General features: G+C 35.4%; 1 pseudogene; it reads right to left on the bottom strand.

Moving 5' to 3' along the window:
- Positions 1–18,005: 18,005 nt before the first annotated feature.
- LOC126077613 (uncharacterized) lies at positions 18,006–18,105 on the bottom strand (annotated as a pseudogene).
- Between the last annotated feature and the right edge of the window lie 5,328 nt (positions 18,106–23,433).

Raw genomic sequence — 23,433 nt, 5'->3', positions numbered from 1 at the left:
GGTAATAATGTTTATAAATCTTTTATTTCCTTATTCAAACACAGATGATTGGATTTCACAACCATTTCTATGCTTAAAATTAGGTAAAATATTTTAATATATCAAAATTAATCTATTTGTTACACATTTAAAGCATCATTTTGAATTACTTACAACAAAGTTACAATAATCACATGCTCTCTTTTTACTTATTTAAATTTTTACCTCAAACCACCAAACCCATTGCCATCAAGTTGATTTCAACTAATAGGGACCTATAGGACAGGATAGATCTGCCCCATAGTGTTTCCAAGGAGCGGGTGATAGATTTGAACTGCCAGTCTTTTTGTTAGCAGCCCAGCTCCTAACCACTGGGACACCAGGGCTCCTTAAATTATTACATCTGATATAAAATCACTATTTTGTTAAAAAAAAAAAAAAACTAGTTCACATCAAGGAAATATAGAAATTTTCAACAAAATTCTATTTTTAACAGTTTCCTCATTAAGTTACAATTAAAACTAAAAAGGCTGCATCTTTATTTTTGAATAATTTTATTTGCATTCTTCCATTTTAAAATGGATTATCTTTTAACAATGCATGATTGATTACTAATTATTAAGTTACTTTTTATCTATGTTTTTTCTATGTTGTTCTCCAAGGGTATTGATATAGATTTAATGTACAGTATCACTTTAAAAAAAAAATAAAGCTCCCATTTTCCATTTTAAGTAGGGATTTTATCCCCTAATGAAACCTCTACCTATTGATAAATGTTTTTAAAAAGTAACCATCTGAATAATATATTAAACCTCCCCCTTGCCATCAAGTTGATTCCAACACATAGTGACTCCATAGGACAGAGTAGAATTTCCCCATAGGGTTTCCGAGACTGTAATATTTAAGGAAGTAGGCTGCTACATCTTTCTCTGGCAAAGTGGCTAATGCATTTGAACCACTGACCTTTCTGTAAGCAGCCGAGAGCTTAACCACTGTGCCATCAGGGCTCCTAGAATAATATATTAAGCAGTACATAATCCCTCCCCATAAGAATCATTGAAGTCACACAGGGGATAAGTTGTGCCGTGATATAATCTCATATAGAAAGAAGTCTAAAAATGATTATAGAGTGAAATAAGGTAAATAGTGAATCAGAGAGGTAGATATGGAAGTACTCACAAAGCTAAATAAGTGTGTATGTGGAATCCAACAACTACACATACGCTTAACAGACTGCCTAAAAGTAACTCCTTTGCCATTGAGTCTGACTCATTGTGACCCTACAGGACAGAATAGAATGATCCCTAGGAAACTGTAGGGTTTCCAAGGAGTGGCTGGTGAATTGGACCTGCCAACCTTTTGGTTAGCAGCGGAGCTCTTAACCGCATCAGGGTTCCCAGGCTAAAAGAAAGGACCACATATTTTGTAAATTTGTTTACTAATAGTGTCGGCCACTATGTCTTGGTCTAAATAGAGCTTTAATGAATGCATTAATTTAATTATGAGTTAAATAATAATGAATATTTCCAAACCTCATTTTATCCATTTATTAAAATTATATTTTGTACCAAGCAATAAAGCTGGAATAAAGACTAGGCATTGTACTAGTAGAAAGGCTAATAAGTAATGGACAGAAGAGCAGGGTAAGCTGGACAGGATGGAAAGAAAAGGGAACTAAAAACTGAACCCTTTTACAACTCACAACATGAATGTAAAAATGATTTTTGAAGAATTTAGACTTTCTTGTATTACCTTTTAGTCCTATTTACTTTAACATTTACAGGTTATTTGTATTTTTTTTAATCTTTTATTCCATCAACTATCTGTCATTTTGAGGTGCTGTGGTGGCTTGTGTTTTGCTGCGATGCTGGAAGCTCTTCCCTCAGTATTCCAAATACCATCAGAGTTCCCCATGTTAGACAGGTTTCAGCAGAGCTTCTAGCCTAAGACAGACTGTAAGAAAAGCCTGGTGATCTACTTCCAAATTCTTTGGATCATAACAGAATATTGTCTGATATAGTGCTAGAGGAAAACCAAAAAATGCCTTGCCATCAAGTCAGTTCCAAGTCCTAGCGACTCTTTAGGACAGGGTAGAACTGCCTCAGAGTGTTTCCAAGGAACGGCTGGTGGATTCAAACTGCCGACCTTTTGGTCAGTAGCCGAAGCATGCTTCAGTTCTTAACCACTGTGCAACCAGAGCTAGAGGAGGAAACCCCTATAGTGGAAGGTAATGAAAATACACAGTGGCCACAACAATGATCTCCAACATCCCAATGACCTTGAAGATGGTGCAAGTCAAGGCGATGCTTAATTCTTTTATTCACAGGGTCACCATGAATCAGAGCTGACTACGACACGTAACAACAATGTTTTATCATCTTGGAATTTCAGCTTTTTTGTTTAGATATTTTGACCCTGTTGATCAGAAAGGTTTTCCTCCAATTGCCTGGTAGATACTACCGGCAGGAGGTCCAGTTTAACACTTCATATTCAGTATGTTCCAAATTACATTCTTCAGCCTTCCTATAAAAACCTTTTCTGTAGTCTTTCTTTCTGTTAAAGCCATGACCTGCCTTTCAGCTACTCTTGTTCCTGACTTTGTGAGAATCTTGTAGAGCTCTTCTTCCTTCTCTTCCCAATTTTAAACAGTAGTTAATTCTTAAAACTTATGACAAAATCTCTCTCACATATTCTCTTTGTCCTAAAGTCCAGTATCGCTGTTCTCATTATTTCTCTTCTAAACGATCACACATTATTCCTATTTAGCTTTCTGCTTTCAATTTGTCTGTACTCCAGTATATCTCTTCATGAAGCAGTCCTCTAAGGAGTCCACTTGCCAGCTCAATAATGTCCACAAGTGCTCTCTTTCAAAGAAAATGCAATTTTACTTCTTAGACTTAGATATTAATTATTATGTGTGTTACCTTTCTAGTTTTTCAAACACATTTAATACATCCTTTAAACCAGTACAACTATACTTTTATTGGTTCTCTGAGGATAACCTTCCCTTGGTGTCTGCTTGCTTTTTATCATGTACTTCTATGTCAACACATGTAAGTTAGAATCCAGGCTCTGGATTCAGACGAATTTTTTTTTTTTTTAATTCTGCCTCTGTCAGTTACAGCTGTGTGCCTCTGGCCCTCTGTTTTCACATAGAACTGTTGGGAGAATAAGATGACTTAGCTAAGGTAAACAGCTTAGAACATTTGTGATTTGTCACTGACTGAATAAACACTCTGTAATTGTTAGTTGCTTTTATTAAAGTATAATTAAAGAGACTTGTTAACAGTGCTAGAACATATACGGGGGGGGGGGGGCACTAGTCCTTGTTCTATTATTTCCTAACTATGGGTTTTTTACCAGAATATTTAAACTTCTTGTTTCCTAGTTTTGCTATCAGTAAATCAGGGGTGATAGAGCCCACTCTGCCTGCTTCACAATCAGCAGATGAAAACCCTAAATTTTTGTGATTGTTTTTACTTTTATCATACCCCAGGACAGTGAAGAGAAACAAAATCGCTTTCCAAAGCACCATGGAGCAAAGATAAAATGCAATTCTTTAATGATATGATTGGGAGCACAGACTGGAAAGCAATGCATTTAACTTGGTTTATTAACAGATTCTGTTCAATTGCATCTTCTTGGTGATTGATCTCAGCTTTCCCATCATTTCCCTGCCTCTTTCTGTTATCATAATTCATTGACAGAGTGGAATTACATCTCTCTGCCTCATGGAATTTTAGATAGAAATTTTACTCAGTGCTAGTAATGTTTTCATTCCCTTGTGCAATCCTTATTTCAAAGAAATGTAATTGACAGGTTCTTTGGTATGTTCAGCATTGTCCTATTTCAGTGCAAAGGAATAGAAGTTCCACTTCATGCAGGTACCTTCTGGTAAAATTTCACAGTATTTTTATTTTAAGGTGGAAGTAGACTCAAACGCTGAAATCACCATTAACTTTGTGTTGGGTGTGGGTTTGCAATTATAATTTTAATTTTACCGTGAATAAAGAATAACAGTATGTTTCTAAAATCTGTATGTTCTTAGGGCAATTTTGTTAAATGTATGTAATGACCCATATCAATATTCATGAGAATAATAGCAAACTCCTTCATGGAAAATTTGGATTAAAATATCATTTTTGTTTAATGAACATCAAAAGAAAACCTCAATGAAAGGAGGAAATGAGGTTATATTTCATTATCAGTAAACTATTCATTGTTCTCCTTCATTTATCCATTTTTGAGGTCATAATATTATTGAGCTTTTTGATGGCATATGTTTATATATTTCACAACTCAAATGCTGGCATTATAGTTTGAGGGCAGAGAAGCAGGAAATGCTCACAACGGTCCTTATTAACATTAAACTCTGTTAATGTCTGTGACACAAACACACTTGTAATAAATAACTTTGCTTGACATTGTTTTACTTGATGTTATGTCCAGCTTATGAAATTTTATATTTTTCAAATGTAACTTTCTTATCCCGTACACATTTATAACGAGACTATTAAGGAAAATAATGTTGCTATTTTTTTTTTTTTTAACAGGAAATCCCAAAATGCAACTCCTCAAACAAGCTAGAAGTTCTTTTCTTTTTCTTCTAATTTTACACTACATACTGATGGGAGAGCTCAGCTAAAGAAATCATGGAGCGACCCAGGTTATTCCATCTGCAGTCCCACCGTCTTTAGGAAACATGCGTATTGTCAGCACTGGGTCATTGCCACATCCAAATTCTAGACCATAGAAAAACAGGAATGACATAGCACAGAAGAGTTTGTTTTTAAGCGAATGGTGCTAAAGTTATACACATGACTTCTGCTCACTAATTTTTGTTAAAAATTCAGTCAAAAGACCACACATGAATGCAAGTGAGACTATAAAATGCAGTCTCAAGCTAGGCAGCCGGGTTTTCTGTTAAAACTCTCTCTCTGAGTAAGAAGAGGAAAATGGGATGGGAAAGGCAACTGGAAGGGTGCCACAGAAACTACACACACTTGTATGCCCTGAAACCGACTGTGTATGAAATCTCAAAAGGCAAAGAATAAAGGCCATGGCATTGTCTGATCTCTCAAAATTTCCTATTGAAAAAGCCACTTACAGAATAATTTATTATGTTTATTGTATTTAATGTCTCAATCTATAAACTTAGGGAGTGCCGTCACTGTAGATAAAAGTAGGTTGACTTGTGATTTGCGTAGTAGGAGTAGGGACAGAACTGATACCAAGGTTTTACCCAATAAGGATCAGAACATCTTCTGAAGATAAAAGTATATTAATTCTTTTTAAAGTAACAACAATAAATCCATCATATGTTAATATACATAATATTTACTTAAAATTAACTCTATTTTCTAAAATTAAACATGATTAATAAGAAAAATGTTTTTTTCTGTATCAATTTGCAACCTAATGCCAGGCTTAATAAAAGATAGCTGCCTTCTCACATCTGGTCCCGCACTCAAACTCTCGTGATATACCATATCATGTAGCCTCTAGAAAGTTTTACCTACACCTGTGAAAGAATTAGCGAGCGGTCTACTTCTGAAAGGAATTAGACAGTGAAAACCTTATGAATAGCAGTGAAGCATTGTCTGATATAGTGCCAGATGATGAGTGCATCAGGTTGGATGCCATTCAAAAGATGGCTGACCTTAATAATGTAGATGGAGTCAAGCTTTAGGACCTGCATTTGCTGATGTGGCATGACTAAAAATGAGAAGAAATAGCGCCAAACATCCATTAATAATTGGATTGTACAAAGTATGAATCTAGGAAAAATGTAAAGCATCAAAAATGAAATGGAACCCATAAACATCTATATGCTAGGCATTAGTGAGCTGAAAGGGACTGGTATTGGCCATTTTGAATCAGGCAGTCATATGGTCTACTACGCTGGAGATCACAACTTGAAGAGGAATGGTATCACATTAATCGTCAAAAAGACAATTTCAAGATCTGTTCTAAAGTACGATGCTGTCAGAGATAGCATACTATCCATACACCTATGAGGAAGACCAGTAAATACTATTATTAACTCAAATTTACAAACCAACCACTAAGGCCAAAGATGAAGAAATTGAAGATTTTTACCAACTTGTAGTATGAAACTCATTGAACATGCAATCAGGATGCATTGGTAATTATTGGCGATTGGAATGCAAAAGTTGGAAACAAAAAAGAAGGACTGGTGGTTGGAAAATATGGCCTTGGTAATAGAAACAATGCTGGAGATCGCATGATGGAATTTTTCAAGACCAACAATTTCTTCATTGCAATTACCTTTTTTCAACAACTTGAATGGTGACTATACACCTGGACTTCACCAGACATAATATACAGGAATCAAATTTGAGTACATCTGTGGAAAGAGAAGATAGAAAATTTCAATATTATCAAGCAGAACAAGGCCAGGGCAAACCGCAGAACAGACCATCAATTGTTCGTATGCAATTTCAAGTTGAAGCTGAAGAAAATTAGAACAAGTCCACAAGAGCCAAAGTAGGACCCTGAGTATATACCACCTGAATTTAAAGACCATCTCAGGAATAGATTTGACACTTTGAATACAGTCTTAGGCTTGGTTATCTGGAGAAGCAAAACCAGTAAAGTGTATAAATAAAAAAAAATATATAGAAGGAAATGACTCATGCAGTTGTAAAGGCTGGAACATTCCAAGTAGATGGGTCTGGATAGAGGCCTCTCCTGATTCACTAGCCACAGGGGATAGTGAATCCAAGTTTGGCAGGTCAAAGAACAAGGTTCTTGCTCACAGACTGTGAAGATTGATGAATCCCAAGGTTGGCAGGCAAGACAAAGTAAGTTGCTAGCTCAAGGTCCAAGAATTGGAGGTCAGGAGAACAGGAGACAGATGCATTATCCAGAGCCAGCAAAAGCCCCCAAGCCTTGCTAGAATGTCTGCTTATATTCTACTCAGGCCACATGCTCAAGGAAACTCCCTTTCAAATGATTGACTACTCACAGCAATCCCATCATGGTGGTGATCACATATCAAATCTTAACAGGGAAGTGATCACAACACTCTATGACTGCCAAAGAACTGAGAATCATGGCCTACACAAATTGACACATAGTCTTAACCATTACATATACTAATGACCAAAGACCAGATGAGTTGTGGAATGACATCAAGGACTTCATACATGAAGAAAGCAAGAGGTCATTAAGAAGACAGGAAAGAAAGAAAAGACCAAAGTAGATGTCAGAAGAGACCCTGAAACTTGCTCTTGAACATCAAGTAGCTAAAACTAATGGAAGAAATGTTGAAGTAAAAGACCTGAACAGAAGATTTCAAAGGGAAGATAGAGAAGACAAAGTAAAATAATAACGACATGTTCAAAGACTTGGAGTTAAAAAAACAAAAGGGAAGAACATGCTCAGTATTTCTCAAGCTGAAAGAACTGAAGAAAAAATTCAAGCCTTGAGTAGCAATAATGAAGGATTCTAGGGGAAAATATTAAATTATGCAGGAAACATTAAAAGATAGTGGAAGGAATACACAGAGTCATGATACCAAAAAGAACTGGCTGACATTCATCCGTTTCAGGAGGTAGCATATGATCAGGAACCGATGGTACTGAAGGAAGAGGTCCAAGCTGCACTGAAGGTATTGGCAAGAAACAAGGCTTCAGGAATTGAGGGAATATCAATTGAGACGTTTCAACAAACGACACAATACTAGAAGTGCTCACTCATCTATGCCAAGAAATGTGGAAGACAGCTACCTGACCAATCAACTGGGAGAGATCCATGTTTATGCCTATTCCAAAGAAAGGTGATACAACTGAATGTGGAAATTATCGAACAATACCATTATTTCACACACAAGTAAAATTTTGCTGAAGATCATTCAAAAGATGCTGCAGCAATACATCAACAGGGAACTGCCAGAAATCCAAGCCAGATTCAGAAGAGGACATGGAACAAGGAATATCATTGCTGATGTCAAATGGATCCTGGCTGAAAGCAGAGAATACCAGAAAGGTGTCTACCTTTGTTTTATTGACTATGCAAAGGCATTCAACTGTGTGGATCATAGCAAATTATGGATAACATTGCACAGAATGTAAATTCCAGAACATTTAATTGTGCTTCCGTTAAACCTGTACATAGATCAAGAGGCAGTTAAACTAACAGAACAAGAGACTACTGTGTGGTTTAAGATCAGGAGAGGTATGAGTCAGGGTTGTATCATCTCACTCTTCTTATTCAATCTGTATGCTGAGCAAATAACCTGAGAAGCTGAGCTATATGAATAAGAACAGAGCAACAAGATTGCAGAAAGACTCGTTAACAATCCGGGATATGCAGATGACACAACCTTGCTTGCTGAAAGTTAAGAGGACTTGAAAGCACTTACTGATGAAAATCAGAGACTACAGCCTTCAGTATGGATTACATCTCAACATAAAGAAAACAAAAACCCTCACAACTGGAACAACAAGCAATATCATAATAAACTGAGAAAAGATTGACGTTGTCAAGAATTTCCTTTTACTTGAATCCACAATCAACACCCATGGAAGCAGCAGTCAAGAAAGCAACACATTTTACTGGGCTAATCTGCAAAAGACCTCTTTAGAGTGTTACAAAGCAAAGATGTCAGTTTAAGGACTAAGGTGTACCTGACCCAAGCCACGGTGTTTTCCATTGCCTTATATTCATGTGAAAACTGGACAATGCATGAGGAAGACCGAAGAAGAATTGACACTTTTGAATTATGATGTTGGAGAAGAATATTGAATACACCATGGAATATTGAATATACCATGTCAAAATAACAGACGGATTTGTCTTGGAAGAAGTATAGACAGAACACTTCTTAAAGGCAAGGATGGCAAGACTTTGTCCCACATAATTCGGGCATGTTATCAGGAGGGGTCAGTTCCTGGAGAATGACATCATGTTTGGTAAAGTACAGGGTCAGATACAAAGAGGAAGATCTCAATGCGATGGATTGACACAGTGTCTGCAACAATGGGCTCAAGCATTACAATGCTTGTGAGGATACCTCAGGACCGGGCAGTGTTTCATTCTGTTGTACACAAGATCACTATGAGTTGGAACCAATTTGATGCCCCTGACAACAACTTGAAAGGATGAGAGTGAAGAAGACAAATAATATCTTAGTATTATTATGAAAATAGTTTTGATTCTTGTGATCCCCTGAAAGAACCTCAGAGACCCCAAAAACTCCAGACAACACTTCGAGAACCTCTATATTTTATTTATCTAATCATATTTGACAGTTAATCAATCACAAAAGTAGCCAATTTACATTTTGAAACTCTTTTAAAACTCAAAATAAAGCCTAGTAAAGCATTAAAAGAGCAATCAAATTGAGTATAACATTAAAAAAAAAAATCATGATGAGTGTAACTGTTGAAGGAAAATTGTGGAGAATAATAAACAACTGAAAATAAGAAGACAGAATAACTGTGAATAACCTCACAGTTCTCAGCCCTGGATGCACATTTTAATCATGGGGGGAGCTTTGTAGATGTACCTATACACGGGGACCATCCAGGTCCATCGAGCAGAATCCCTGGGGAGGTATCCCTGCTTCTGTATTATTAAAAACTAACCCCAAGAGATTTTCTGGTATGCAGCTAGTAGAACTTCTGGAATAATAACATAATTTTTGATTTGCAAATAATCAAAGCATGACCATGTAACACAGGAGATATGACACAAGTGCGACCAAAGTGTGATGAGTATATGAATCTCATGTAAAATATTTTTTAATAAAACCCGAAGTAAATATGCCTCTTATCCTGAAAATTCTGTGGTACAGTCTTCAGGCTTTTCTCGATAACTAAAAGTTAACAGGAACATAATTTTGGCAGAATCTACCTAAATGAATTTTTTAGTTGTTCTTCAACAATTTGATCAATGTTTTGAATTTTCTGAGAGGATATAGATTGTTAATTTTTTTTTGCATACTGGTAATGGACAGATACATAAAATATGTTAATCACTAGATTAAAATGAAACTTTATTAAAAACTAATAGAAAGTACACATCTTGCATCCAAACAAGTTGGGATATTTAAGTAACTGTCATATATTGTTGTATTGAACAGTTCTCAAATTCATGGACAGTTTATTCTTTTTTATCTCATTTAATATTTCAAAGTAATGAGGAGAGAGATTGGCTTACTGGCCTACTGAATCTTTCATGATTTCTAAGTAGTACGAGAAATATTTGAGGCATTCAGTGCATAGTTATTTCTGTGTATCTACCCACACAAGCAATAATTTTGCCTGCTAAATGCCTAAGAATATTTTTTGTATTCTAAATTGTAAGCTTCAAAAAAGTAGGGATTTTATTTTGGTTCACTGATGTATTCCAAAGTTCTAGAACAGTGGCTGATAACATAGGAAGTTGTCAAATAGTATTAATCAAATGAATAAATGAGTGAATGAATATACTTGAGTAGTATATTTGGCAGAGAGTTCTTGCCTACACTTCTTTATAGATAACCTACATTGGCTTCTTTTTCAAAAAAACTCTATAAAGAAATGTGCAAAATCTGACCAAATACTACATCATTTATGATGACTTTAAAAAATTATCGATAACCTCATTTCCCAGCATTCTGTATTTGTTTTGTTTTACAGGAAGTATGTTGCTATTCAAATTAAAATGATAGGACATGCAGCACCTTTCAAACACTATAGTCTCAAAGGCTCATGGTGGAATATTAAACTTTAAGATACTCTTTTTATATATTAAAGTTATAATCTCTACTGACAAAGAAATTTTGTCCATCCAACAATCTCTCTATATATCACTGATTTGAGAAAAGGAGAGAAATGGCCATTAAATATATTGGAGAGAAGGTTTTTATTTCCCAGTGAACTGCCACTTTATTTTTACTTTCTAAATATTCACAACAAATTAAGGCATCATTCATAATACCAATATAAATCTGAATAAGAAAAAAATAACTTCCAAAGTAGAAATTTGGAGTACATTCAAGGGTCAAAATATTTCTTTGGGGTTTACAAGCATGAGATATTATAATATCAAACACAAATAATGTTCAAATGGAAGATATGTTATGTCCATACTTACCTATTCAAACAATGATATCCAAATTAAAATATTTTAAGCAATTGAAATTTTCATTTAGGATATAAAAATAAATGTCAGCGATGTAACTAAAATTTTCAATGCTTTCAAATCCTTATTTTTCCTATAGTATTAAATATTGACTCACTTTTCAAAATGCAAAATTTCTTGAGCCTTATTGGGTAATTTTTTTTCTTGGCCTGTTTTTGTCAGTCTACTCAAGGGCTGTGTTATCTCCCTTCATAAGTGCAGTACAAAACTGCCATACGATAGCTTTCTGGAAATCTTCAACTCCTTGAACTGTTGAATAGTTAGCAGCCTCTTCATATAGTTTCAGGAACCAGTGGAATATTGTCAGTGCTGAATACCTGTCCATTGAGACATATGACACCTCATTGAGAACAGTTCACTGTGCCTTAACTTCCCAATATTGGCATCCTTCTGGAGTAGCAAATATGTCACGAATGGGGCTTAGTATGATTTCTCTCTGACACATTACTCTGAAATCAGGCCAGTGTCTTCATTTTGCAGGGAGTTTTTAAGACAAAGGGAAGAAAAAAATTAATGTATGGAGCACTGCTGAATGAGGCTAGTGCAGGTGGTTGCTTTCAGTTCTATCCTAGGTATTGTCTTTGACAGTGTAATTTAAAAAAAGCCACTTAGTTTTTTTTTTTAAATGTCTCTTCTCTTTAGAGAGTGTTTTTACTTTGTAATAGGCAACTGTTTTAGCCAACTCAAGGAAATAGGCTTAATTGTAAGAAACAAAACAAAAAGATAAAAACAGTAATAGTAACAAAACACTTAAAGTGCCAACAAAATTCACTGAAGCTGGGATTAAGACCAAAGTATTAATAAATAATGATCATGCATTGACTGGATAACATGATATATTTATATTTTCGTGTGTGGTGTCGGCACCTGCACCACAGAAGTGAAGAGAAACTCCCTAGTGGTCCATCTGAGATTTAAATGAGCTCCAAGAGGAATGGGAACATTCTAATTCCATGATTCATGTAGGTCAAAATTTAGATAAATTGTACAACATGCCATCTATCGTCTACATTTATTGCTTCAGTATACAATGGTCTTCTAAATCCAGACACTTTAACCCTTTTCCTCATGCTGGCACCTTTCCTAAATCCAGAGGAAATGGTCTACAGATTTTGGTCCACACAAAGGCAATGGCTTGCTCTCAAGAAAATCTGTACTTTACTTTTCTCACTGGATTTGTCAGAAAAGGTTAGGGTATGTTTTGGCACAATTCCATCCAAAAAATTGTAATGCTTTCAGAGAGAATCTGCATTCTTGTTTGTATGAGTATTATTTAGAGAGTTATCTTTTGATTAGAATATTGTCGTATAAGCTGAAAATGACATTTCACTATTTTGTATGTAAGATTATATAATCTTGGAGTCTATTTTATCTATGATATGTGGATGCTGAATATTGGAGAGACTGGAGAGCTCTAAATGATATTGTTGGGATGGAGTTGGTGATAATGAATAAGTGCTTTATTTACATGGTGAATTTATAAGGGATCTCCGAGTGCAAACATCTCTGGATTGGGATATAAGGTTGAATTTGTAGAATTACTCTCCAATCTTGCATTAGAAATCCCCTGTTTATTCTTATGAGCTTTAATAATAGTAAGTAAATACTTGTCGATACAGAAGGGACTTGTAATGTTTGTCAATGTTTACTTTTCAGAGTTTGGATTGCTATAGTGAATTGCTTATCTTTGTTTCTAATTGACTCCATATTATTAACATCTGCTAAGAGTTTGCTTAGTGTCCACTTAATTATTCCATCACTCTGAGAACCACAGCTTCTTAAGAGAGTCCAAGGATCAGTAAGCAGTTCTACATGTGCACACACACACACATATGCATACACACATATATACACACATACACTCATCCATACATATATGAGCATATGCACACAATTTGAATGGGTTAAGACTTTAAATCTAAAATATATATCATGAAGTTTTTTGTTTCTTTTTTTAGGCAGATGAAATAATATACAACTATATTATTTATAATTTTATATATGATATATAACTGAAAGATGACCTAATTTCCAAACATGAAATAAATCACAATGGTAAATGTCAATAAATATGACTACTTAAAAAAAAAAAAAAACCTTTCTGTAAACCCCATCTCAAAGAAAATACAATTGTAAGCCAAAATATAAGACAAAAACAAAAATATTTATCAGGAACCAACAAAGTGTCAATAGCTTTATGATGTAAAATAGCCATTCAAATTGGTGACTAATTCACTAGAAAATTTAGTAAAATAACCAATTGCTGTGTTACAGCTCTTTTAGCTCTGCCAGCAAACCTCCTGCCTGGAGACATCTGGCTCTGCCCTGCTGTAGGAAGACCCCTGCACAGGATCCTCCCACACAGCCCCTGCATGGAACACATTCAGGCCTCTGCCCTGCATGGGCAAGTGACACACCTCTTTTAGCTCTGCTGGTGTGATGGTTAAGATTGTCTGTCATCTTGGCTGGGCCATGATTCTCAGTGTTTCTATGTGATCACTACCATAATTGAATCTGCTATGAGTAGCCAATCTCCTGAAAGGGAGTTTCCTTGGGGGTGTGGCCTACATCCAAATATAAGCAGATATTCTGGCTCCTTAACTCACTCTGGATCCTGAGCTGCCTCCTGTTCGCCTGACCTCTGGCTCTTGGAACTTGAGCTATCAGCTTACCTGCAGATCTTGGAATTCATCTATCTTCACAGCCTGAGAGCTGGAGCCCCGCTCTCCAGCCTGCCAATCTTGGATTCACCAGTCCCTGAGGCTATGTGAATTGAGAGAAGCCTCTATCCTGATGCACAGACTTGGGACATTTCAGGCTCTACAATCACATGAGCCGTTTCCTTGATATAAATCTCTCTCTGTGTATATATGTATCTATACGCTTTACTGGTTTTGCTTCTCTAGAGAACCCAGCCTAAGACAGCTGGCAAGCTTTCTGCAGGAAGATGCTCAGCTCTCACTCTGTGGGCTGGGCATACCTATTGCTGCTGTCTCTCACCATCTTCAGTGTTAGAGGTCTCTCTTCTGCGTCGAGGAGGTTCTCAGCACAGGAACCCCTGGGGACTTGGCCCAAAGGATGTACTCCACACCAGACTCTTCTTGATGGTAGTGAGATCCTCCTGAACCTTTGCGGAATTGGCCTTTATATAAGCAAATATCATGCCAATTTCAAGGCATGGCCCTCCCACCAGGACAACAAACTGACCAATCCCCCTGGTGGAGTACAAATCACTCAATGTCCACAGTAAACTGACCAATCCCTTGCAAGCCTGTGGCCCAGCTAATCATTTTGGGGAAGTTACAATAGTTAGAAAGGTCATATAAAAGGAATTCACTGCACCACAGTGCCCTTATCCCAAGAAATCTCTTTCTGCACCTGGGAAGTTTTCCCTTGAAACATACACACGTGCACTCTTACCTTGTTAGGCTACTGCCATAATATTTCCTATGACAAGGAAGCACATAACCTGCAATCAGCTTGAATGAGATAAGAGAAAAAGAAAAAAAAATTATCACAGAGGGAAAAGAATGTACTTTAACATCTCAGTTTACTAATCCAGACACACTTTTCTATCCACTATGAGTACATTCTACCAATATATATTTACTGAATCATATACCAACCAATTATCTAGTATGTATTATTTTCATTATAAAGTTAATGAAACTTGGTGCAGCAATATTAAGTGTTAATTAATGACAAATCTCTGGCTAGAATCTATTTACTCATATTTTAACGCTCATCCCTTCTTCATTCTTCAACTTGCATTACTCACTGCTGTCATTAAAATGTATGTCATTTATCTAATGAAAGAACTTAGAGTTTAATAAAGAACATTAATACCAAAAGGCCCCGGGAAATCAAACACCTGGAGATGATAGTACTCTATGAGTTTTGTAAAGATGAGTTTCCTGTCTAATAATCTTTAAAAGCATATGCTCTTGAGATTATAGACCTGGAAGAGATTATAGTTTATTTATTTTCCCTTCCAGGCCAATACAACTTTAAAGAGGAAACCAAAGCCTAGAGACAAATACTTTTCTCAAGTTTAACATATTGGGGCCAAAACAGAATTTAAAACTAAATGGCTTTACACATAATTTTGTTTTCTTTCACTCCATGATGATTATCATAGTATCTTACACATATCTAACCAAAAAGTCTTTTTTTGATTGGTTGTGCTATAACTTTTTAAAACTCTCTGCTTTTCCCTACTTTGCAAAACCCACATACCACCTTTACATTCAATTTCATCCGCAATTACATTTTATGTGACTAATTTTTTATGTTAATGCCGTCTTGTCTATTACGAAGTCTAAGACCCAAACAAAATATAGCTATGTTCTTTATATTTGGAGTTTCCAGAGGTCATCTCACGTTTGGTTTCAAGCTCAAAACTCTCAGTCTCCAGATGTTATCAGACTCAATTCTACTGCCTGGGATGGTTTCTGCTTCTTGAGTTTTCAGTCTTTGAGGTTGTTCATAAAGTGATATGAAATCATTGATAACTCAGAAAAATGGCCTGCAAATTTCCGAATCTTTTTTTTCCAAATGTTCTTTTCTAAACAGTTGTAATATTTTAACTATGTATGCTATTGGGCCAGCAAACTTAAGGGGCCAGCAAACTTAAGGGAGAAGACGTGCTCTGTTGCATTCTAAGCACATATTCTTATGCAGTTCACAGACTCAACCTTTCCTGGCTGACCAAAACTTTCTTAATTCCACATGCATAAAAATAATATCGATAGTATGAAACATTATATTAAGATTTAGTATGTATTAACACTAAGCATGTTCAAGTATTGTGTGATATTCTAGTAGTAAAGATTTATCTAGTAAAACAGGAATCTGAGACTTTTTATACTTTTAAATATTATGGAGATCTACCTCTTTTTCTAATTCCTATAACTTACAAATATGTTCTGTCTTTGCTATCATCGGTTCCTACATTGGTGTTTTGTTTTGTTGTTCTTCCCCCCTTTAATTCAGGTGGCCTTTCCTAAGAATGGCATAATCCCCATCTTTCCCAAGAAGCTCCTCTGTTTTTCTTTTAAAAAAAAAATTCTATGAATCTTATAAAATATCAAAAACTATTTCATGTTTTTTTTCAGTGGGAATATGCTCTTCCACACCTTCTCCAATATTAGATTAGACACATGCTTGTTTATGCTTAAACACTAAGCACCTCACACAGTTTGAATCCTTTCCCTGAGGTTCAGACAAAAATACTCCTGTGACAGGCCTGCTCCACATGCAATTTAAACACAACCAGGTTTGGCTGAATCCATGAGTCAACACAAGCAGGTGATCCCATTATTTGAAGATTTATTTGTTTGCTTCTTTCCATGTATGCATCACCTTTCATACCAAAACAATTGATTTTTTGAGGAAAAGATCCTTATTTGGAAATATAAGGACATACATACATATTTGTATATATATGAGCTGGTGGATTCAAACTGCCAACCTTTGGTTAGCAGCTGAGCTCTTAACCACTGCAGCTATATGAGAAATTGGGCAAATCTGCTGCAAAAGATATCTTTAAAGTATTAAAAAGCAAAAACATCACTTTGAGAACCTAGGTGTGCTTGATCCAAAACGGTGATTGTCAGTCACCTCATATGCATGCAAAAGCTGGAATATGAATAAGGAAGACCAAAAAAAAGAGTTCAAGTCTTTGAATTACGGTGCTGGCAAAGAATATTGAATATACTATGGACAGCAAAAATGAACTAATCTGTCTTGGGAGAAGTATAGCCAGAATGTTCCGTAGAAATGAGGAATGCAAGACTTCATCTCACGTACTTCGGACATGTTATCAGGAGAAGCCAGTCCCTGGAGAAGGACATCATGTCTGGTAAAGTAGAGAGTTAGCAGAAAAGGGGAAGACTCTCAATGAGATGGATTGACATAGTAGCTGCAACAAAGAACTCAAATACAGCAAAGATCTTGACGATGGCGCAGGACTGGACAGTGTTTTCATCTATTGTACATTGTGTCGTTACGAATCAGAAGAGACTCGAAGGCGCCTGACAACAACAACATACATGTGAAATTTATATAAATTGAGGAGATGAAATTTATACACAGACACACAGGCATCATATATTTCTAATCCCTGTTTCTTGCTTTTTAATATATCGAGTAGAACTTCCAGAATGTTGTTAAATGATAGTAGTGAGAAGTATTTGGTCCTAATGTCCTTTTATTTCTCATTATCAAACTTAGTAATAAAAGCAATACTTAAATACAGATTTCTTTATTGTTTTATCTTATATAATTTACCAATGTATTGCATTATTTTAAAGTATTTCCAGTGATTAAACTAATTTTGTGTTCCTGGGGTAAATCTTAATCTAAAGTAATGACTCTTTTAATATGATGCTGGATTTAATTTACTTCAAATTTTTTAAGATATTTCACAGTTTGTTAGATATATATTAAACTCTCATAAAAACATTTTATTTACCTTTCTTTTGTTATTTTTATTGGTACTTCTACATAAAATTTGAAATTATTGCTGAATACATGGGTATTAAAATTAATTCTGCAATATTCACTTTCCCTTTTCAAGTAAAAGGGCCAGTTTTATCCTGCTTTTCACTTTGATATCTGTTGAATCTTATACTAATATCTCATTTGTCTTTTTTATTATTATTAACTTGCTTAATATGTTTTCATCCTTTCTGTTTTATTTTAAAAGTATTTTCTTATATGCTTATTGCCATCAAGTCAATTCCGACTCAGAGTGACCCTATAGGACAGAGTAGAACCACTCCATAGAGTTTCTAAGAAGCTCCTAGTAGATACGAACTGCCAACCTTTTGGTCAATAGCCATAGTTCTTAACCACTATACCATCAGGATTTCCACAAAAACATGGAATGCTTCACGAATTTGTGTGTCATCCTTGTGCAGGGGCCACGCTAATCTTTGTATCGGTTCAATTTTAGTATATGCACTACAAAAGTGAGCACCATTTTCTTATAATCACTATGCCTTTTATTTTAAACTAACTTTACAATCTTTGTGTGCTTAGGAGTTCTTACCTATTTACATTTATTTTCATAATATTTATGGTTTCAATTCAAAAACTTGAATTGGTCTGGGTGTGTATATCTCTTTCCTTTTGATGACTTGATTTCATTTCGACTATGATCAAGAATCTAGATTTTCAGATCATCATTTCTTTGAACACCCTAATGTAAGAACACATTCCAGCATTTAAGGTAACCTGTCTGTTTACAGTCATTCTTCTTTACAGTTCTTTTCCTTGGGGTTTAAATTGCCCAGAAAATAATGACCAACTATTTCTACCTGTACAGAGAAAAGTACACAGTTGGATCTTTGTTTTTAGTTTTGGTTAGCCAGTGTATCTTAGAATTAGGAAAACAAATGTGGAATAATTTAATGTCTTCTTTCACCTTGGACCCTTTATTCCTGAACTCACTCTGAAGTTATACTTTGTGTCACAGAGTTCTCTGTGGTTAGAGACTTTCCTATTCATTTCTCTTCTGTATAGTGGCTGGTGTTGAAGTGAATATTTAAAGAAAAATTACAAAGAAGCCCATCTTTGATTCTGGCAATCCAATGGCAAAACGGCTTGATCCATTTCTTCCATTTTATTTACAATACACAAAGTAGATGTTCAAGAATTTAAAAAATTAATAATTATAGAATTTATTTTAACTTTTTTTCCAGATATTTCAGTCTCTTCTCATGACAATAATCAAAGACCTATCTTATTTTTTAATCTCACTCTTTTATTTAAGACTTGATCATATATTTTCTGTTCATAGGTCAAAATCTTTGATGATATAAATCTGAGAAGGATGCTTCCATAGCTCCTTGCACTCATAAAAGGCATTTATTTAAAATGAGCAAAATATTATATGTGTAAGGCAGTATGTGTAAAGACAAAAATGACCCCCCCAAAAAATATATATACATACTATAAGATAGAGACAATTTTGAATTCTTGTAAAATATTATTTGCCAGTTGAATATCTAGTAAAGTAAATTATGATTAATGGAATGATCCTGAAATTATAGTGCTTCATAATAAATATTTAATAGACTAGAAGTACAAGCATACTTTTCCAAAACATCTATATTATTTATAGGTAATTTAAAAATACAGGTATGTTTTTTTAAAATGCTCACTTGAGGACTAAAAACAGCGATTTACTTGCTTGTATTATCATGATTATTAAAATTACTAGGTCTGACAAAATTTTGTCTTTTAGATGTGGCTGGGCTAAATAGCGTATCTGCAAAGTGCAATTTTAGAATCACAAGTAACAGTGTAGTGGATAAGGACGTGAACTACTTGACCATGGTGCCTGGGTTGACTTAGTTTCTCTGTCACTTATTACCTATGAAACCTTGAGCAAGTTATTTAACCTCTATGTGTCTCAGGTTGCTCATTTGAAAAACGGCTAACACAATGGACCCACCTCATAATGAAAACCCTGTGAAGATCAAATGTGGTAAAGCACTTAAAACTCTGCCTGGCAGAAAATAAGCAATAGACATTCTTGCTTCTTATCATTGGACTTACAACTTTAAAATGCCCAACATTAAGTTGGGCAATTTTGTTTGAAATCTATTCCATATGATGTGATACTGGTTTATTTTACATTGTTATAAAACCATAAACCAAATACACTTCCATCGAGTCAATTTCAACTCATAGCAACCCTCTGAGAAGACATACGGGGTTCCAACAACCTGCCTTTTGGTTAACAGCTGAGAGCTTTAACCACTGCTTCACCAGGGCTCCTCTGGATACAATATAGACATGCCTTTTAAAGGGGGATTGAGAGGCACACAGGAACCACTGCTTCTTAGCACTTCTAGGCAAATGTCAAAAGTGTCCTGATTATGACTGAGTCATACACTTATCATGGACTTATATACTCAATGGTTATTGGCTCCCACCTCTGGATTTCTCATTTCTTGGATCCACCCTGAGTCTTCCTTTCTCTTCCAGGTTTGCAGTTGAGTCATTCTCTCAGCCTTCTTTCTGTCAGTAAAAGGTTGGATTTCCAAAGGCCCTTTTCACTTTTTCCAATCTCTTCCTCTTTCAGGCACTGTTTCTGACAATGGAAATCTCTTAAAATTGTGTTCATTTTTTCTATCAAATTGTCTTTTATTGATAGATTTCTTTATATATTCTGAGTACAAGCCTTCCATTCATTTTAAATGTTACCAATGTCTTCTTCCAGTATGTGGCTTGACACTTAAACTTTTCATTAAAAAATATATTATTGTGGTTCAATTTGTCAATCTTTATCTTTATGGTTAATATTTTTTAAGTTCTACTTATGAATCTTTCTTTAATCCAGGATCAAGTTGATATTCTTCTGTATCATGGAGCTATCCTAGGTCTCCTTTCCAGAAAGTTGATTGTATTTCATACCACATTTGGACATAAAATACCCCTATAAATGATTGGAAGGCATTAATCTTTCTTTTTTTTTTTTTCCACATATGCCCTCAAACTTCATGAACACATGCCATGCTCTTCCAAGACTTCTCTGACCAGGGAATCCTCAGCAGTGAAAATAATGGGAAGGTAGACCTTGAGATTCTGCTGTTCAGGAAGCTTCCAGCAGAGGAATGAAATCTGAGTACTTCTATTCTCTGTAGACTATACCGTTGAGCCTTCCAGATCTCTCCGCGTGGGAGTTGCCTCTCCACGTGTGTTCTCAAAAAGTCTTACAATGACTATGTCATGACCCTAAACTCTTTCTCCTTCCCCAATCATCTTTTCATAAAACTTGGGAGTACGGCCTGGAAAGCTAGAGTTGCAGAAAGAGTGGTGATTGTAGTAGCCCACTGCCATTGAGTCAATTCTGACTCATAGCTACGCTATAGGACAGGTAGAGCTGCCCCACGGAGTTTCCAAGGAGTGGCTGGTGGATTTAAACTGCCAATCTTTTGGTCAGCAGCTATAGCACTTAGCCACTACACTGCTAGGGTTTCTGGTGATTGTAGTAAAGATCAATTATATTATCAGTTTACTAACCCTTATAGCCTCCCTTATAGCTCACATAAGGGACCATATAGGGATTAGTTGGAAATCCTGGTGGTGTAGCAGTTAAGAGCTAAGGCTGCTAACCAAAGCTCAGCAGTTCGAATCTACCAGGCACTGCTTGGAAACCATATGGGGCAGTTCTATTCTGTCCTACAGCGTTGCTCTGAGTCGGAATAGACTCGACTGCAATGGGTTTGGTTTTTGGTTTACAGGCATTAGTAAAGTGACAATATAATTGATGTGTCAGAATCAACTTCACAGCCAGGGGTTTGGGTTTTTTAATAGAGTCGCTCTGAGTTGGAATCCACTGAAGACAATGGGTCTAAGGGTCCTCTTTAGAACTGGATCCCTGGTGGCCGCAGTGGTTAATTGTTTGGCTGCTAATGAAAAGGTTTTTTAGTTTGAATCCACCAGCTGCTCTTTGGAAACCCTATGAGGCAGTTCTCTTCTGTCCCATAGTGTAACTGCAAGTTAGAAAAGTTAAAATTGACTGAGGGCGATGGATTTTTTTTTTTTTTTTTTTTTTGTCGTGGTTTGTTGGTTTGTTTTTAGAACTGGACACGCTGAGAATCTTGGTATCAAAAGTAGGTTCTAGTTTCAACAGCAGCAGAAGTCTGATCATTCTATAGTTTCTTAAGTAAAACTAGAGATCCTCCTCCTCCTCATAAAAAAAAAAAAAAAAAAAAAAAAAAACCCAGTGCATTTATTTGCTAAATTTCAAATCAGGATACTATTGCTGCTCTATACTAAATCACAGATATTCTTTTTTTTTTTTTTTAATGGCAGAGAATAAACCAGCAAAGACCATATTTACAGAAAAAAAAAGTGCATTGCACATTTCAAGGAATGTAATCTAAACCATAAAATAATCTTACTTTACTTCCAATAGAATTATCTAGTAAATTTCACATTTAGTATTCCAAGTGGGTGGGTGGATAAAGAAATGAAATAACTTCTACTAGCATAACTCTTATTAATGGTTCAGTCCTACATAACAAGTTAGGGATTTATTCCTTATTATGTAGCATCTTCTATACAAAATCATTCAGTGAATCTTTCAGTTATTAATTGCACATGAGATTTGTTTTTGTTCTCTGATAGCTCTTCTAGAAATGAAGTTATAACACAGATTATGTGAAAATTTACAAGGTGTTAATGAGCTTTCTTCAAACACCACAAATTATTTAAGTAACTTAATGCTGTTGTTAATTTTAGTTCAGAGCAGTTTTCACACTTATGTGAGGCAGCCACATAATTTATTTCTCTGTTTTCAAACTTTCAAGTATAAATTGAAAACATAAGCATAATATAATGTCAAAGATAGTGACATTAATTTATTTCTTTCAGAGGTTTATATGTTAAAAAACATTTTTATTTCAAGGAAATGTAATACATAATGACATGATTGATTTTGATTTTAGCTTTGAAATGAGGACATGTAATGGAATTTTAATACATTTATACAGAATATTTAATTTCAATTGATTTTGGTTTTATGTACTTTACTGAAATTCAATCCATGTGTATATTTACACCAAAAACTTATAACCGTCCTCATTCCATTGCACGTGAAGACCAAATTGATTTTTGTTTTGTATGGAGATGAAAAGATTGGGTAACCTTAGTTTTTTATTTTCTTTTGGAATCCTGGGAGCTGAAAGCTAAGTCTAATTCACAGTCACACGCAAGGCTAAGGATCCAGGAGAAAGACAGGGAATTCCGAGGGACTTTTTTTAGTGGAGGGTGAATTCTGTACTTATTTGGGCCAGGCATTAACTCTGGGATCTTAGGGTACAGGAGATTTACATGTGATCTTCTAATCCTAAAAACTAGGAAAATGGGAATTAGCAAAGAGGTGGACAGTATCTCTAAGAATGAAGAAAACAATACAAATTAAAATACCTAGATGCACTTAATTACCACAAAGGAAATAACCGAAACTTAATCAGCACTGATCTTTTCAATACTTGAGTTAATGAAGTGATATTCTGTTGTTCTTGTTATTGTTGTTAGGTGTGGTAAGGTTGGTTCTGACTCGTAGGAACCCTATGTACAACAGAACGAAATACAGCTTGGTCCTAAGACATCCTTGCTGTTGCTGTGTTTGAGCCCATTGCAGTCAGTGTGTCAATCCATCTCATTTACTGTCTTCCTCTGTTTCAGTGACCCTCTACTTTACCAAGCATGATGTCCTCTTCCAGGGACTGATCCCTTCTGATAACATGCCTAAAATGTGTGAGACAAAGTCTCACCATCCTTGCC

The sequence above is a fragment of the Elephas maximus genome, chromosome 5 (genome assembly GCF_024166365.1).
Source record: "Elephas maximus indicus isolate mEleMax1 chromosome 5, mEleMax1 primary haplotype, whole genome shotgun sequence".
NCBI lineage: Eukaryota > Metazoa > Chordata > Mammalia > Proboscidea > Elephantidae > Elephas > Elephas maximus.
The sequence above is the reverse complement of the archived record's forward strand: the minus strand, read 5'-3'. Positions and strand labels throughout refer to the sequence as shown.